The 16,254-nt window shown below is 36.8% G+C and overlaps 1 protein-coding gene across 9 annotated transcripts in view; it reads right to left on the bottom strand.

Moving 5' to 3' along the window:
• The window catches only part of WWOX (WW domain containing oxidoreductase), a 541,645-nt gene that overhangs the window by 331,239 nt on the left and 194,152 nt on the right, over nucleotides 1-16,254 (bottom strand). The gene's annotated exons all lie outside the window — the stretch shown is intronic.

The raw sequence follows: 16,254 nt of genomic DNA, 5'->3' as shown, positions 1-16,254 counted from the left end.
CTTATTTTAATTTGGCAACTAATAAAGAAAAATACCAATACAATCCTTAAAAACAAGACATTGGGGAGGGTAACGTTGCAGTCATGCAGAAATTATAAAACTTCATAATAGTGTGAGTAGTGATGTCCAAGTGTTCCTTGATGACAGTTTGCATGTGCAAACTCTCATGTTTGAATTCAGATGGTCATGTGGCTTTTCTGTCCAACCATAAGTGAACAGCAAAGACTGAGAATTTCATATAACAGAGATCAATACATAAGTTACAAAGCAATAACAAAGGATATCCATCCAATAAATATAATTAATGAACCAGCTTGAGAAAATGACTATCTGCCTGTAGATATTACACAAATAGGAAAATGGAACATTATGTAAACATAAATCACTGCAGATTATGTGTTCAACTACAGTTTCAGGTTAAAAAAGCAAAATTAATATCACCAATCATTGCAATTCATATCAGAAAACAGATTTTAAAGAAAGCTTTGGCAAAGTATTGTATAAATTATATGTTCAAAATTATAAATTAGATTTCCCCAGACAATCATGGTGATTCCACAAATAGTTTCAGAAATAACTCTGGGCAAGTGATTAGCTTTCTAAAGACTTACCAGACAACTTGAAAACAGGACTTTTTATAAACAATACAGTGCATTATATGACGATTGCTGCATGAGTTGCAATACAAATTCTGTTCTGTCGAGCAGAATCCAGAACTAAAGTGGACACTATAATCATTGTGGGAGATATAAACGATGGGCTTTTTGCTACAGCAAAGAGATGTTTTTTATAAAGCTGAGATGGAACCAAAACCTCAAAGGTTTAACTAAGTCAGATGATTGAAACCTAGAACATGAATGGCAGCATGCCAGGAAATTCAAGTTACTAAATGAAAAATATGGCATACACTAAAGACAGTCAATTCTGTGTATGCTGAAGATGCCTGGGATTCCTCAGATACAGCTAAAACAATTTGATTTTGGTGAGGAACAGTATTAATCAAAGCACAAAAAAGACTCGGGTCCATTGGATAGAGTTGTCAAGAAGCAAACACAATGTGCCTAAACACCTGGTTTGGAAATGTTTAGTCTTCCATAACACTGTTCTAGAAAATAAATATATCTACCAAGGACTGATATAGAAGGGGTAAGCACTCAGATACAGCACAAATCCAAAACAAATAAGCAAAGGCCTAATAAGCAACCAGTTCAAGAAATACAAAACCTCTGGTCCAGAGTTTTCAGCCATGAGACAAATTCCCACAATGAAAATGCAAAAAGTGGAAGATATTCCTTACATGTAGGTCCTGAATACAAACAGTGGATGATAAGCAAATTTGGTGCCAGTCTAAGCTTTGACACTGTATTTCAGATATATGTAACCAACACGTGTAAAAGACAGTCCATGAAAGATAACTGAGTGAGCTCCAAAATTTTTATGTCTGCAGAGCAATAATAGTTCTGTTCCTGAAAACAGAATAGTAAAATAATTACAAGCCTTCAATGTGGAAGGGTTTGGTTAAAAAATAAGAAGCAGGAAAAAACTATTCAAAAATGAATTAATAACTGATTTCTTCCAATATAAAGAATCTGAAAGGGACAATGCTGAAAGTAAAACCTGAGAGTAGAACTAGAGACAGAATGATACAAGGAGGAGATATCTGCTCCGTTCACATGTAGGCAAAATGCTTCATCACATCATATTTTCACAGAGGAGAAGCATGATGCAAACCCACCTCTCTTCTCTCTGTGTACGTGTATGTATTAAACCACTTTACAGACATGCACTCACACATCTATCTTTGTCTTCTGTCTTTGCAAACTAATTCCCTACTGAATATGAACAAGACTGCTTGTGTACCATAATTTCCCAGAGAAAGAAAAAAAAATTTTACAAGTGTCTTTGTTACTAATGCTGCTTAAAGAAACATTCATTTCAATGTCACTAATTTCACTGAAGCGCCACAATAGCAAACTTCTGAAGACAGAACAATATAAAAAATGTACACTCAAGTGACAGCTGAAGAATTGGGGTGATCTGCAAGAAACAGCACAAACTGAGCAAAGAGAAAAGCGGGTGGATTAGTATCGCGTCCCTGTATGCTTGGGGTCACTAAGATGAATGTGCACGAGATTCTTTTGTCCGTTTGTGCTATAATTTCACACGCTAAGAACAAAATTGTGTTCTCTGATATGCTCGTAGAAGTCCCTCTGGAATCAGTGAGAATTACACGCCTGCATCTAAGGGCAGAATTTGGCCCTAAGTCATTAGTTAGAACTCTCTGCTGAAACCCTACAGAGAATAGAGGGTTTCAGAGTACTATAAGGATCAAACTGATGTACCACTGTGCTGGTTTTGGCTGGGATAGAGTTAATTTTCTTTACAGTAGCTAGTATGGGGCTATGTTTGGATTTGTGAAACATGTGCTGCAATCAAACAAGCCAAGCGGTTACAGCCTCTTTGGTATGGAGGACGATGGCTGGGGTGCCCAACGTGGGGCTCAACAGGTTCGAGATAACGACAGGTTTGATTGGAATGTGCTAGATCGAATTTATAGCTGTTACTGCTGTTTAGCTATTAATTGGCAGGCTCCTCTGCTTGCCATGGGGCTTGCTTGCCTTACTGTATATTAGAGTCTAGTGCTTGTTAGTGGCTGCTTTTTGCTTTCACTGCTTGCTGTACCACTGTGCTGCTGATCACCTTACTCTGCTCTGCCTGGGAACATTTTGATAACAGCAGTGGCGATGTGCCTGGGCTGGCAGATGGCCAGGGCATCGCTGCTCTTTCTGTGCTGCTGTCCTGGACAGGCTGGAACTCCAGTGTGAACTCAAGCCAAAGGGACTGTGACCTGTGGATGAGTCCACGTGGGAGCAGGACACCCCAAAGCGTCTGTGGCTGTGGATGAGTCCCCACCAGAGCAGGTACATCTTGTAGAGTCTGTGGCTGTAGCTATGTCTGTGCCACAGCAGGTATAAGTCTGAAGGGATTGTGGCCCAATAATAAGTCCATGATGGGGAAGGTACACCTGGAAGCACCTGTGGCTGTGGATAGGTCCATGCTACAGCAGGTATACCCCTGGAGAGACTGTGGCTCATAGATAAGGCTCCACTTGGAGCAGGTACACTCCTAAGGGACTGCAGTCTGTGGGTAAGTCCAAGCTGGAGCCGGGGCAAGGGGAGGAGTTCATTGCAAGGCTAAACCCTATGGTCTGGCCCAAAGGGACCAGGGAGACTGTAATGGAAATACCGTTAAGTTATTGTAACCCGGGGTTTGAGTTGCATGTTATAGGAATTACTATAGCAGGAACCACCTGAACCAATGGAGGACAAGCCTTACAAGAAGCAGTGCAAGTGCAGCAGTGAACCAACCTGAGCTGGCTTTGGTGCCCAGTAACTTCACGCAACACACCGCATCTCCTGTGACCACAACAGATGGAGCCCTATGTCATGGACTAAATTAACTCAATAGACATTTTGTGGACATTTCCGGACTTTTTATGGACATTTTACAAGGGTGGTATGATATCTGCGTATTATATCAAAGGATGGGAAGGGGAGTGGTGGTTAATGAGAACGTATTGGATAGCGTGGTACCTGAGCATGACGTAAATGGTATGGAATAAGGGGTGAGAATGTGCTGGTTTTGGCTGGGATAGAGTTAATTTTCTTCATAGTAGCTAGTACAGGGCTATGTTTTGGATTTGTGGTGAAAACAGTGTTGATAATACAGGGATGTTTTAGTTCCTGCTGAGCAGTGCTTACACACAGTCAAGGCCTTTTCTGCTTCTCACCCCACCCCACCAGCGAGGAGGCTGGGGGTGCACAAGACCCCAGCTGACCAAAGGGCTATTCCATACCATATGATGTCACGCTCAGCATATAAAGCTGGGGAAGAAGAACGAAGAGGGGGACGTTTGGAGTGATGGCGTTTGTCTTCCCAAGTAACCATTACGCGTGATGGAGCCCTGCTTTCCTGGAGATGGCTAAACACCTGCCCATGGGAAGGACTGAATGAATTCCTTGCTTTGCTTTGCTTGCGTGCGCGGCTTTTGCTTTAACCTATTCAACTGTCTTTATCTCAGCCCACGAGTTTTCTCACTTTTACTCTTCTGATTCTCTCCCCCATCCCACTGGCAGGGAGCGAGCGAGCGGCTGTGTGGGGCTTAGTTGCCAGCTGGGATTAAACCACAACAAGCACACTCAGAGATATACTCTCACAGAAGACCATCAAATACTCAAGACATTCCAAAAACCCCATCTGTAAAGATAAAAATCTTTACAAGACTAGCACACCATATTCGTAGAAGCTGCTTTCAGTTAAAACAGACTTAAGCAGCATTAAAAACAGTGGCAATGTAATTGAATGAAAGTTTAGAGGCGAAAAATAGCCCCAGATTTTCAGACCTATATAGAAGAGCACACCAACTACTAACAACCATTTCTCATGAACAGACAAACTCAGTGCAAGAAAAATAACTTCAGTACAGCTATTGCACGTATGGTGCACATGTTCATAGGCAGCCTTAAATCTGTTGAAGAACTGTTCTGTCCTCAGCTAAAGGATAAGCTAGTGAAGTTATTTTACCAAAATTTCCTGCTACTTTGGAAGAGTTTTGAGGTGTGTGTACATATATATAGATATGTCTTTGTATTTAAACATATTTGTATATATGTTTTAGTGTTATTTCCCACTTTCTGTTCTGAAAGAACTGCCTATGCATTAATGAATGCCACTGTGGTTGTTTATATTATAATCTCATATCTATTATTTATTTTGATCTTTAAGTGAGGAGTTGATGCAAAAATTACAAAGAGTATTCTGCATCAAATGTTTTTAAATTTTTAACGGTAGTATTTAGCAATATTATTTGTGTCTGGTCCTACATTCAGACAAATGATTCACTTCTATCGTAAGTACAGACTGTTTTATCTCACATATTTCCTGGGGACTTGCAGTGCTCTGACTCTAAAAAACAAATCTGTGCTTCTCATCAACAGTAGTGATAAAATTTTTCTGTTGTTTTGATCAAGCACTGACAATACTCCAATTCATACTGGCTGCAAAGTAACAGCTTAAAAAAAAATCCACACTATTTAATTCTAAACTCCACTGTATCTGTTGCAGGATAGGCTGGCATTTGCTGTTAAAGCAGAAAATTACAAGAAGGGCCTAATTGACCCTCTTGTGTCTTTGAAAAATCCTGTCTGTTGTCTCTAATTGACCCTCTAGATACCTTTATGGAACAATGAATGAATCCTCAGTAAATAATGGACGGTGATGATTAATAGCCATGGTTTGGCTGGACCTCTGGCTCATGGAGTTGTGCTACTGAACATTTTTTTTTGTTTTTTTTACCATCACAGTTCTCTGTACTTCATAAACAAACTATTTTGAGATAACAAATATCCTGTTGTAAATAACATGAAAAGTTAAATAAAATTAAATGCTACTTCATATAATGGAATGAAAAATAGAATTATTGGAATGAAAAATAGAATGAATATTGGAAATATTGGAATGATTGGAAATACTGGAAATATTGGAATGAAAAATAGAATTATTCAAAATGTCTTTCCATCACCACCTTTTTTTCATGTTTCAGTAACATGTCATCATATATTAATATGCTTGATTTAGAAAGAAAAAAAGTTTATCATAACGGATCCCCTTCAGAAGACATCATTTATTTCTTTACTATGCGTTGTAGTCAATAATAACAATGTCATATTTCTCTCTCTTGACTCTTCATTGCAATAAAAATCCATGATACTAAGATATTTCTAGATTTGGTTTCATTATAATGTTGTCAGGAAACATTATGAAAACATCTCCAAACGTCTCTTCTCTTATTTAATAACTCTAATGTCTAATGTTTTCAGGCTTGTCAAATTATAAACACAAATATGTTAAGTTACACCATTACTCTGAAATACCACAAAGAAATCTTGCTGTGTTTTGAAAAGAATAATTACAACTTAGTAAAACAACTGGCTCAATGCCAGTCCAAGAAATCACATGCAGCAACGAATGTTCACATACATCATCTTTCCTACAGCACAATGACATTTGGTGAGGCCATTGAAAATCACTTTCTAAAATTCAGCATCCCATACTGAACATGTCAAGAAAATAAAGGACAAATCAAGATGTTCTTGCAATATATGTAACTAAAAAAACAGGAAGTTCAAACAAATTCCCTTTTCCAGGTTTAAGAAATGTAACAAAGATGAGCACTCTTCTTTAAATGTGAAAAACATGAGCATGGAGTGTGTAAGTTTGTTTAGATGGCTGATCCTGACAAAGTAGTCTAAGATCAATCTTTCAAAAACAACCAACTAGGAAAGTTCCACAAGATCTCAAACAAAAAGAAGCGTTCCAGGTCTCCCAGTGAAGAAATAGATCACATTTATCTAGTTTTCTACATCCCAAACTCTCTTGGATGCGAGCTGGGACTTGTTGGCCTATTTATGAACTTTTTGTAACACTGAAGATAAATGTAGGACCTGAGGTTCATTAAGCAGCTTTGAACTGTTCTGAACAACACTCAGAGAACTTAAGTAAATACCACCATAATTTTATCATGGGAAAACTGACTTGGCCAAGGTCACAGAGAATATCTGTAAATTTAGAATTTAGTTAACCCCAGATTATCTAAAAAGATGGGTATTTTAAAACTTGTAGCAACAGTTTTCACAGTAGATACCTCAATTTATTGCAACTAAATTGAAATATGAGAAATGTTCCTTTTAAGGTTAAGAATAATACAATACATATTTAATCATGAAAACAAATCTTTGCTTACTGAAATCTGCCCTTCTCTTTAATGCAGTTTAGTTTCTTATAGGCATTTATCCTGATCTCCCAGGTGAAGATGTCTCTCACTGCTGATTCACTGACAGTTGCCCCCAGTAAAAATGTGAATGCTTTTAGAAAGATTGTACAGTTTGGGCAAATAAAGTTTGATGATGACTGTACTAAACTGCCTGCAAATAAGCAATAACTATGGGGAGAGCTTAACTGGGAAGCAAGAATATTTCATAAGTTGATTGATTTAGTGTAGGTGCAGCATCCTTCAGAGAATGATCTAAACAAGCAGTTGAACGCAACCTATTATTGGTGTTGCAATAGGCAGCAATATGATACAGTATTTAACATGTTTCTAAGTGTTATATATATACCACTTTCCGAATTTCACAGTCACAGAATGGCTGAGGTTGGAAGAGACCTCTGGAGATCATCTAGTCCATAGTGCTCAGAGCAGGGTCACTGGAGCAGGTTGCTCAGGACCACGTCCAGTTCAGTTTTGAATATCTCCAAGGATAGAGATTCCACAACCTCCCCAGACAATCTGTTCCAATGTTTTACCACCCTCAGAGTAAAAAGTTGGTTTTAATGTTTAAATGAAATTTTTTGTTATTTCATTTTGCATCCATTTCCTCTTGTCCTGTCATTAGACACCACCGAGAAGAGTCAGGTTCTGTCTTCTTTACCAATGCCATCAGATTTTTTACACAGTTTAAATTCATCCAGTAGAAACCTAAGCATAAGTTAAAGATGTATATATGGCCTCACATCCAAATAAAAGTAATTTATTCACACAATTGTCCGATTTATGTGTTTAAGAGCAGTAGTCAGTAATGCAAAATAAATGTAGAGTCTTCACATGCAAATTTGAGATGAACTTGCTTCAGATCCTGAAACCTACATTCCAAAACTCCCTGTGCTCAGTGTTACTGGGCTTGTGCAAACAGCAAAATATGACTACGTGTGTTCAGTATATAAATACAAACACAAACACTGTATTTGTATCTGCCACCATTATAAATTATGCTCACTACCCACTATCACCAGGTGTACTGTGTAACTGTGTTGTGTATGCTATGCGCCTGGAATACAAGGCCTACCAGTTGCTTTTGTGGTTACTATTAAAGGTGTAAAAACTAAGCAGAGAAGCTAATTTCATTGTTTGACTAAGAGTAAATATTTGATGTGAATTTATGTAATAATAAACTTTATCAAAATATAAATATAATTAGACAAACGTATTTACAACTACTTTAAAAGTTCTTATTTATTATGATTGAGATACATTGGAAGATATATATTCTCTAGGGGAACCTTTATGACAGTAGGTAGATTCATATAAATCATAACACAATTTACAGTAGGAAGTTGTTTGTCTAAATAGTAGAAAACAGTAACCTTTGTACAACTGGGGTTAAACTAATTCTGCTTTAATGAAAAGCAAAATTTACATACAGCTTTGTTACCACAATAAATAGGGGTCTTAGTCTCTTTCATAGTCATTCCCATTGTGCCTCCATAGCCTCATCTGCTTCCACTAAAATCATGGTATAAAGCACATTTTTCTTTTAATATCAGGGAGAATACAGCAATTCAGCCATTAGGTCTGTTTCAGTGCATAAAGATCACAGAGTATAATGATGCTTATCCTTCAAGTAATTTTTTGTTCTCAACAGCATATACTGAGCCCAAACATTAGAAACTTGATTCAATTAGAAACCTGACTGCTAAAATACCACAGATTGTTTTAGTTATAAGCCTGAACACAGAAATGAAAACTGATTATTTCTCTTCAGCTTTTAAAAATATATATTTAGCTCCAACTATTCTCTCAGAAAAATAACATGGCATATGCACAAATGTTTTCACAGTCAGTAACCCAGAACAGTCATAAATGGATTTCCAGGGCTGAAGACTCAATAGTATAATTTTTATCCATCTCTTAAATTAAAAGTTGTTACTTATGGTGATGATGGTGAAATAGTCTCTAGTTCAGGATGTCTGACACTTCCCATTTTAAGGCTTCAGTACAGTTGCTCATAACTTTAGCAAGCTCTAATTGTTCTCACTGAAGTTTCCTATTACAGATGCCTGTGTGGGGCACAACTTACGTGGGAAAGTTCAGCAAACGTGCTTTCATAATTTCCAAAAAGCCAACAGGGGAAAAATACATTCTTTTCAGAAGTTTCAAAAAATTCTTACAAGTGTTTTCTGGGAAACCTCCAAGCCCCTAAGGCAGATAGGGACCTCATAAGTCACCAATTCCAGTCCAGCATTGCAGGAACAGAACTTCTAGCTACTTTTAAGATGCAGTTTGCTAAAGTGACTGCATAGCCAGTGTGGGAAAGCCAGAAGCTCTCTCCCAATATTCTAATATTAAATGCAGGAAATTAGAGCTGTGGCTAAGCCAAGAAAGAGGTAGAGTAAAAGAAAACCAGAACAAAAAGTTTTATGGGAAAGAAGAGTGGAACAAAATGTGTAAAACACTGAAGCTGAAAGAGATAACTTGGGATGGGAAAGACAGAAAGAAGGAGCTGAGAGAAGATAGCACAAAAGAAGGAAAGGTCAGAGTGGGTCTAGGAAAAAGAAATCAGACTTTTGGGGAAAAAGCAGTAAAAAGGGATAGGGAACAGCACTTTATTTCAAAAACTGGATAGAATAAACAATTCAGTTTCCGCACCGTTCCAATTTCACAAATATTTTAAAAATAAATTTAAATACGTCACTAATCACTCTTTGGTGGCTTGTTGAGAAAGAAGCAACCCATTATTACAGTTGGAAGTTATTAGTTCAGTTCAAAGGACAGTGTCAGTACTTCAAAGGAAAGAATCCAACACCTGCTAATAACTCTGTAAGGTTTTCAACCCTTCCCTCCATCTTCCTACCATCCATTGAATATTAAAATAATGAAGGAATAAAACAAAACCCTTAAACTTTACAAAATACAAAATTCAGATTGTTTATGAAACCTTAATTCAGTCCCTTGGTGTATGCAGATTTGTAGAAAATTTTTAATAACAAGAGAATACTTGACTACATCATTTTGTCTCATGTTTTTTTGTATTAGCCCAGGTATTTTTAGCTAATTATTCTACTAAACATATGTCATGACTCAATATACTTATCCACGCCTATGTTTCCAGTGGAAACACTAAGAGGATCATATTTAGTGATTATGCTAATATTTCTATCACTTCCTTTTCAGCATGCCACACATTACATAAATCCATACATACTGTAGCAGGAAACAAGTTTAATAAACAAGGCCTCTTCAGTCAAACATCTTGGACTATCCCCAGATCTCTGCTGCTGCCAAGTGACTGATTTAAGAGATGGACAAAAGTAGACACACAAAAGTACAGATACCATGATTAATGGATGATCCAAATTCCCCTGAACTGCATATCATGACTTAATGTGAAACCCTGAAGAGATTAAAGGCAGGAATTACATTATCATGAATAATATAAAAAAGTGATATTCTGTTTAAAAGCTTTTGAGTGCAAGTGAGTTGAACAAATACATTAACACAGCTTCCAAAGATTCAATCAGGCTGAATGTTACCCAGAATTTATTTCAAAATAAGCTTTATATATCTCATATGTGAAGTACAAGTCTATTTGTGACTGGCACTAAAGCTATTAGCATGTAGATTTTAATTCTTTCTTCAGTTACATAGAGCTTACACTATCTGCATTGTCCTTCTTTTAATAATGGAAACTTCTCTGAATTACATACGAAGTACATCTCAATGCTGCAGGTACGAGACACATAGACAGAGATATATACACATATACCTAGATCATTATTCTTTCCTTTTATTATAATTTGAAAAACTGTCTCCTTGTTATAGTGACACAGTAATGTGGCTGTTGCATCTTATTTCTCAGTATTGAATTCATAAACAGGGGTTTGGAGGGCATTTAGTGTTTCTTATTATTTCAATCATATCAGTCGAAAATTTGTATTGGAATTATTCAGGCAGTATGTAAAGCTCTTCTATAAAAGATAGCTGTACATTAACTTACAATTAAATGATGGTTTTAATGAAATTATAGCGTGTGACAGGTTAACGGACTGATGCTGAAAGGCAAATGTCGAAATGAAGCCAAGACGTTTATTTTCAAACTGACAAATCTTAACTCAACCATAACATATAGTTCCATTAACATTATAGTTATTACACAAAATAATTTGGCTGAAAAAAATACATAATAGACCAAGCTGCCAGACTGTCAGTAGAGACCCTAACCTCACCATGTTCCATGAAAGACAAACCAAGGCAACGCCTAAGTGACACACAGGTTTTGTTTAAGAGTTGGAGAAAGGGCTACAAACCTAGAACCAACCAGTCAAACACGTGCTTTCTCCTGAACAATGCCTTTACTCTTTACTTTTATTTGCTATTCTCAGGACTAAGGTCAAGCCAGCAGCCTCATCATTGCTTAAACACATCAAAACCTGTTAATGGGGTCCTGAGTCCTAACCTCTGCTTATTTTTCCCAACTTCTATGGCACAAAGCGGCAGAAAACTGTTAACATTAGAGTGAGGGATTTCTCTTTTGGAACAGCATCCCTGGATGGCACTAAAGACATCATTTCTACAGCTTCCAGCAAGTTAATATTTTAGACTGTCAAGATACGATCTTGCTGCTATATACAATTTCGTATCAGGGAGTGAGATGTTTAAAAGAGCTTCTCCCTGAAAAAGTCCTTCTGTCCAAACTGTTTAAGCATGGGCTAAAGATCAGCAAACCAGAAAATGGGACAGAATGACCAGCAGGACATACAGAGGTGAAACTGAGGATCTTTTTCTTGAAACAAATAACGGCACAGTTGATGTACTGATTTTCGGCACGGCCAGGAAAACACAAAAAAACAACAGAGGTGAGAAGAATACACTTGTAGCAATATGAGTTTTTCAGTAACTGGAAAGGCAACGGACCACTGTAAGAAGTCAAATGCTGAAAAGTCTGCCTAAATACATTTAATAATAATAATAATAATAATAATAATAATAATAATAATAATAATAATAATAATAATAGAAACAGCTCATGGAACCAGCCCTGGGACAGAGACCTCCTCCTTCATGTTGTTAGCTTGAATCCACTATGAGTGGCCAGCAACCAAAAGTGATTATCATACAGAAGATGTAATTTTGCTGTTGTGAAATGAGTTATGGTCTCAGTGCAGCTCCTACCAGACAGCTTTTCACATCACAGAAACCAGGCAAGCTCAGGCTGTTGGGGAGGCAGGGAATGGGTATGGAGGCTTTACCCTTTCACCCCTTCAGGTCAGAATGAAATTGCAGTGCTGGGAAGCCTGCACTATGCTTCAAAAATTTATAGCTGTTCAGGCCAAAAGGGGCTCTTTGTGACCATCTAATCTGACCTGCTGCTTAACTCAGACCATAGAATTTCAGCTAGCTACTGCTATCCATATTGCACTTTCTTTTGTCCTCTCTCTACATCTCTTTCTCAGTCTCTTTTTTTCTGGTTTGTTTGTTTGTTTTTTAAGTACAAGGAAACTTCAAATTCCCCAGCTGCCAGTTCACCATTTTTTAAAAAATTACTTTGCTTTCTAAAATCAAACCAAAAACTTGAAACAGAACACGCATCTGCCTTGTTGCCCATCTTGTTACCAAATCAATGTCATAGACTGGGTAAAAGTAATAGAGATTATATGATCCAAAGCACACTTTAAGTGTCTCAGTGTAGGTAAGGCATTAAACACTAAAATACAATTTATTTTACAGATTACCTCGAAGTAATTTTCAGTCTACTGCCACCTGAGCTCTAAGAGCTTCCTACACCTGTAACAACTACAGACACACAGTCTCTCAATAGAGTCATCCCGAGGTGCATTTTCCGGCTTACTAATTGTCCATATATTGCTCAAAAGAAAGTTTGCCTTTGTTCACTGAGCTGTTGAAAAAGTCTGTGACTATTCTACTGGATATGCAGATGAACCTACCCACTTGTCCAAGTCATGTCAGTAATATATGAGATACTTGATTAAAAAAACAAAAACAAAAATGCAGAAGCTGCATTAGATGTTTGAGATTCTTGTTTTGGAGGAAAGAACTCCATGTATGTAATGACCTTTTTTTTTTCCATTGAAACCAAGAAACCAAGTATGTCACCAGCTGTCCCCAGCAATGAAGAAAATGAAGGAATGCCAAGTGGTCAGGGAGGGAGCCAAGAAATCAGATCCCCTAATCCAAACCGCTGGTACTGTACAGTCTAAAAAGTGGGCCATATTCATCCCACTTCGTTTCACACACTTAACTAAGGTATGTGAATCACAGATGTGCTGAATTGTCTTTTAGAGACTAAATAACCATAGAGAAGACAAAGCCCTTACCTAGGGCACCTCAGTGAAATTTCTAAAAAGACATGGAATAAATCATCACCACAGTTCCCATGGTGGACATCAGTAACTCTCTTGCTCAGAAACGTTTTGAGGGCAAGCGCATCAGAGACCATGGGGTGGCACTACCAAGGGGTGTTGCAGGAGAATACTTGAAAAAAATCATATTTGTGCTTTTTACTCATAGCCTTTTCCCTATTCTAATGCTGAACCTTCTACAAAGGAATCTGAAGAGAGTTTCCATGTAATTGTCACACCAGTAGTTACTGCTCTTTAGGTACTGTATTTCTTTCCTTTTTTACAAGACATTAGGAAGACATATCATATTTTCATGAGCATTCACAAATGAAATCACTAAATATCAAGGAGCAACTCTGTGCAACTCTTTTGCTGCAAGGTGGAACGTGCATGGCAGAACTGATGCATTCCTGACTAAAGGAGAGACATTTTCTTCATGTCCTTTCCAACTTCTTCCAACTCTGCCTTTGCTCTAAACCTAGCATATCTTTTGAGGGAGTTGCTTAATCTTTTGCAAGTTAAGACAGGACCCTTATTAGCTCCACTGCACTCCTTTCCAGCCATATGTTGTTTCATAAGACCAACCAGAATGTGGCTTGCAACAACAAAGTGAAACCATAAATATAATGTAGCATAATTCCAAAATGTACAAAGTATAATGATCCGTATAATGCTAAAATGTTAGTAATGTCTCTTGATATTATTTCATCACATGCTAGCTGCTATTTCCTGAAAACTCTTTGAAGGATTAAATAAAAACATATGCTATGAACACCCACTGTGTGTTGTAACAAATCAAAACTAACTTCTTAGTTTGATGAAAGTTTCCACAGTGCTCAGTACTGTAAATTAATGTCACAGTGGTAAACTACTTTGGAAATAGTGAATGCTGCCTTGATGCCAGTTAGTTTCATATTAGTAATATGAGAAGTCTCTACAGTATTTAGAACTGAAACATAAGTGTCTTCTAAACCTAAATTTTGAGAAACACAGTCATAAAATGCTATCATCAGCTGGGTTGATGGAAAAGTGCAGTAAGACAATTAACAAGTTTATACATCCAAAATAAACATATCATTTGCCCTGGTGTAAACAAGCAAAAATAGAGATGGATAGGTCTCCTCATAAGGATTTAACCAGTCAGGGGTCTACTATGAAATAAACAGTATTTTCTCTGAAAATGGCTAGTTCTGGAAGCAGTATTCAGCTAAAGGACTATTTTTCAAAAACAAGTTTCAATAAATATTTTGCATTATTTGGTGTATTTTTGTTATCAATATTTAACGTATTTATGAATTTACTAAATGCTTGGCCTTATATATGGCCATGAGTTCCACAAGCAGATAGATCTTTTGAGCTTTTTTTTCCTTTTAACAGTTTTAAATCTGCATTTCTCAATTTCTGTTAGGGATCGAAATATAGATGAAAGATTTCAAATTACAGTCTTTCCACCATTGTTTTGGAAATCAACCTAATGCCCCAACCTATCAGCTGCTTCACAGATAAGCAATCCTACTGGTTTCAGTCCTTCTTTGTACAATAATACCTCCTCTTCCATAACTGTTCTACCGGTTTGGTATATTCACTTTTCCTCTGCACTGTAAACCTACTCTTATTAAGTGCCGGCAAAAATTTATGATCATTTAAAAATGAAGTATCTAACATATCAGCAAGTAATATCTTTCTCTACCTTAACAGAGCATCAAATAGGCAGGGAGACAAAGTACAAAGTGCCATAGTCTTCAGCTCACACCTTTCCTCACTGGAAGTACTGGCCTAGAACAAAGGCTGAAATGGCTTCTAATATACATGGGACACTTTCTTATCCTCACCTAGTCAGAGTTCCTTTGTTCTCTGCCTCATGTCCTCCTTTCACAGCTGCCAACACTGACTTCCTAAAGCAATCCTATGCCTTGCTATTGTTTCTAATAACTATGCATATGTACACCTGCATAAATACATTATGAAAATTACAATTATAATCTTCTTCATGATGTGAAGTTTAACAAATTGTATTTAAAAGTTTTGGGGGTGGTTTGGGTGGCACTGAAGCAATCAATCGATCAATCAATCAATAAAAAGAATAAACCAAAAGAAAATAAGCAGAATAATGTTCAAATACCATTAAAGTTTTTCCAAAGGTTTCACTAGAAAGAGAGTTAGATAAACCTAAGAGCTTTTGAGAGCCTCACCCTTTATGTATGATACTAGCTGACATGAACTACATTTGAATGAAAAAATAAAAATTTGAAATGCCTAGAGTAGAATGTGGGGGTTTATGACATTGGGATGAAGAATTACATCTCGCCATTCTCAGTGTCAGAGTTCAAGTCATTGATGGAGTTTGGGGATGGAGGGATCATGAAAGAGGTCAAGGAACTCCTCAAGATTTTTCATCTTCCATAACCAGTCTGACAATTCTGAACCTTTTGGAAAAAGAAGGCTAAAAATGTTTATTTGTTAAAGAAATAAATGTGTGCTGCTTAAATACAAGCATTATATTTAAGTAATATACATTTTTAGCCTTAACTTAGGCCTCAAGTATTACGTTTTTTGCATATTATAAACTGGCTTTAATGACCGAACTTACTGCTATGTACCACATTACTATGCATGGTATTTTGAGGATTTTGACACCACTATCTTAATACAGAACAGCCTGATAATTCTCAGGATATCAGAAATTATTTTCTACTCTTTGAATTTATCACACAGTTTACAGGAGATAATACTTAATTTTCTTGAAAAAAACTTCTTTTAAATAATTAAATAAAAAATATTACTCACTACATTACTACTAGACAACAAAAAGCTCCAAAGCACTCTTAAAAATGTGTGGGGTCTTGTCTCCCTCCTTTCATTTTTAATATGTGCTGTTAATTGGTTAATAAAAAGTACATAAATTGTTAGGAGTAGTACCTTCTAATAAAGAAAGCAAAAGCTAAGAGATGACTAACACACCATAACAATTTTCTGCAAGTGGTAAGTCATTTCTTCCTATTTCCCTTCCCAATGGAACAAGAAAAATACACATTCTTCCACAGTCTATTCACTGACATG

Source organism: Mycteria americana, chromosome 8 (genome assembly GCF_035582795.1).
Source record: "Mycteria americana isolate JAX WOST 10 ecotype Jacksonville Zoo and Gardens chromosome 8, USCA_MyAme_1.0, whole genome shotgun sequence".
In the NCBI taxonomy this organism is placed as follows: Eukaryota; Metazoa; Chordata; class Aves; order Ciconiiformes; family Ciconiidae; genus Mycteria; species Mycteria americana.
The sequence above is the reverse complement of the archived record's forward strand: the minus strand, read 5'-3'. Positions and strand labels throughout refer to the sequence as shown.